The sequence below is a fragment of the Schistocerca serialis genome, chromosome 7, assembly GCF_023864345.2.
Source record: "Schistocerca serialis cubense isolate TAMUIC-IGC-003099 chromosome 7, iqSchSeri2.2, whole genome shotgun sequence".
Taxonomy (NCBI): Eukaryota; Metazoa; Arthropoda; class Insecta; order Orthoptera; family Acrididae; genus Schistocerca; species Schistocerca serialis.
In genome coordinates this window covers 307,654,978-307,658,546 of record NC_064644.1, presented here as the reverse complement: position 1 = coordinate 307,658,546, position 3,569 = coordinate 307,654,978, and positions in this window count along the sequence as shown.

Here is a 3,569-nt window from a genome sequence, read left to right as displayed (position 1 = left end):
CTTGTGCAAGGATTAAATATGTTTTTATTTAATTGTCGTAATCATAAAATAAATTAACATTTATCACATTTGCTTTATAATATATAAGTATCTCAATAAATTGATATCTTTTTACTCCATAAGTGTATAAAACCAGAAATATTTACACAGTCATAGCTTAGGTCACGTTCAGGAATGTTACATAAAAATTTTAATATTTTATGCATCTATTTCCAAGGTAACAATCTCTACTGAAACTATATTCGTTTTGACAGTGATCTTTATTGTTTAAATAGATTATGTTTTTATGGTTAATTGAATCATTTAGCAACTTGCTGCTGCTCTTGGAGAAAAAAATGCAAAACCTAATTTAAAAACTTGGAAGACTACATTGAATAGGTTACAGATTCAAATATGTCAGAAACAATATCAGCTAAAGTCAGTTAACATTATGATTTTGAAGATACATGCAATGTATTATAGGCATGATAGAGGTGTGTGTGTGTGTGTGTGTGTGTGTGTGTGTGTGTGTGTGTGTGTGTGTGCGTGTGTAGACTGGTACTGTTGCATTTTCATACTTAGTTTTGCTGTACAGTCAGTTATGCTTGACAATTAGAGTGTGTGTAAGCAACAGAAGACGATGTGGATCAAAGAGAATGAAATAGTATATTTATAGATTATCATGTTTAGTCTTCCAAAACATGATCTTTGTTCCTTACACATATGTGTGCCTGCCTTGAAGAAGGGGATCATACTGACTATGAAACATTATTGTAACTGCTCGACATTCATATATTTCTGAGTACCTGAGTAAGTTTGTGGTAGTCACTGCAGCACATATGGCACATTTACTTTCCTCATCATGAGGTGCCTATTTCACACGGCTGTGTTGTAGTAGTAAAGATTTTTGCAGATAAAGTACATTTTGGCCATGTAACTGAGTTTTTTAAAAAGTGGTGATCCTGTGAAGTTGTGTTAACAGTAATGAGCTGATGTTAGACAGGATTGAATTATCTTCTGGTAGGCCTAAGTCATTTGAGTTTTCAGTAGTTTTGAGTGATAAGCAGAATTGGTACCTTGAAGATGTCATTATAAATTTCTTTGTCGTCATTCTTCTGAGCTAGTTTTCAGCTTTGATGAATTAGAAGACAGTGGAATATTGGGCAGTAAGATGTGGTTGTTCTGTGATACTCTGCAGGGCTATTTCAATTTTGAGTGCTGTTTGTTTGTAGGCAAAAGTTATTGAGAAGAAGAATTTTTTTAATAAGTAACCATTGTAAATTATTTTTCAGTTGTTTCCAGCTATTTTTCAGGAATCTTGTATTATTGAGGAAGACAGTTCTGAAATTTGTGATCAAACTTTTTATCTCTTGACTTTGAAACAAAAAAAATAGAGAAAAGAAAATGTATTTGTCTCTGAAATCAAATACTTCTGCTGTTTGATGCAGTTGTTTGACATCCGTTTCTATAGAAACTGGCTGTGATCATTGATAATGTAAAATAGGTGACAGCATGAAGAAACAAGTCTAGAGAAGGGATACGTCGGAATTTGCTAATTTCTGTATTTACTCGAATCTAAGCCGCACTTTTTTCTGGTTTTTGTAATCCAAAAAACCACCTGCTGCTTAGAATCGAGTGCAAAGCAAGCGGAAGTTCTGAAAAATGTTGGTGGGTGCCGCCACAACTAACTTCTGCCATCATATATATGTAGTGCTACTTAGGCATGCTTTGTAGGCACAAAGATAAATACTGGCACCAAAACCTCTGCGTCAGTAAATAAATTAAAAAAATGTAAAAGACGAGCTTTTTTCTCCGCCCCGAGTTTCGACCACTGCATTTTCATACATTATCCAACGAAGTAAATACAAATTCCATATTGTTCATCTTCGACTGTAGCAGCATTTCAATGTACTATGAAAATCCGACTGGTAAGACTGTTTGGGATGTTTGTCAATATGGCCAACTCTACATTCTGAATTTTTTCCTACCTGTGAGAAGAGATGGTTGCTAATAGAAACTTTTAAGAATTGTGAATCACATGCAGTTTTCTCTTCACCATAAGAATAATATGAATATAAACATTTTGCCATGTATTGTTTTGTGTTTGCTGTTATTTCATTTAAATCCTGTCTGCCTAATAAACAACAAAACTAGAGTGAGTCAACAGCAAACGCGGAAGAATATACATATCATGTCATGTTTATATTCATATTATTCTTATGCCTAATAGTGATACAGTCAGAAATGAAGCATGGCAATTGACTAGATTTTTAGATCTAAGATGACTAATTTCTGTGCAGAATGTAATGTACTAAAGAGGCGCCTGCAAAGATTTTCAAACGGAGAAATATTTTCGCAAAACTCTCGTTCAGAACATCTTCTATCATACGCAGTCTATTATTTGGTTCTTGTTGATCATTATCAAAGAAAGCAGCAGTATAAGTAACAACAAATAGCAGTCTCTTGCCATTGTTTCGCTAATGAGACGATTCTTCTTCTTCTTTTTTTTTTAATTGCAAGTGGCGGTAGCGCGCACAAAAGCAAGCCATGCCGCAAGCGGCGACAGGCCGTAAACACGCACTATCAGAATGCGAAAAACAATGCATGACACAGTACAGTAATGCATTTTCAGCTTAGAGTGACGTAAACACCTATAACAAAGAAAACGTTGCTTATCGGATCAAAGAAAAATAAACAATCAATTCAAACCAGACGAAGCACGTGAAAAAGGAAGGGTACCCGTATAAATACGGATGGAGTGCCTGACGCATAGCAATGGCTACCTTGTAAAGCTTAACTGCTAAGCTTACGACTAGAACCAAACTACTGTAGCTGTATCATCATTCATTCGACCTAAATTGTGTCTCATATTACAATGGACCAACTTTGTTTCGATTTGGAGATGCGGCCTAAAACTTTTCTCTCCCCTTGAATTTCGAGTCTCAAATTTCAGGTGCTTCTTAGATTCGGGGAAATTTTTTTTCCTTGATTTCGAGTCTAATTTTTCAGGTGCGGCTTAGATTCGAGTAGATACGGTATGCATGCCAATGAAACCAGTAACTGTCATGCTTGACAACAGCATATGTTAAGATACATTAAGCCTACAAGAACCAAAAACCTCCTTCATGGCTGTGTCTGTTATCTTAAATGAAGAATATATACAGAAATTTGTGTGTTTGTCGTAATCAGTTAAATAAATCAGTCAGCTAATAAACCCATCGCAAAATTTACTCCATAGTATCGGATTCAGAGTTTTCTGTAACATCAACATCTCTGTCCTTACAAGTTTTATACACTCCTTTCCGTTAAGCTGTAACCACACCATGATGATCATACAGTTTTATATCACTGGCTGCCATTATAACTTGCTTATTTTACAAATCAACTAAGTTGCAGCATTTGGCTGAAATAGTATATTATTTGAAACATTTTCTCACAGTAGTAACTACAAAGTGTTTTGCTCGAGTTCATTGCATCACCAATAAAGGGAGCCGCCTGTAATGTTGTGCACATTCATTTCCAGGTTCATGAAAAGGGAATAAACTTTTTTCATTACAACTGATAAAAGATTTCATCCTCTTTCAACCCAT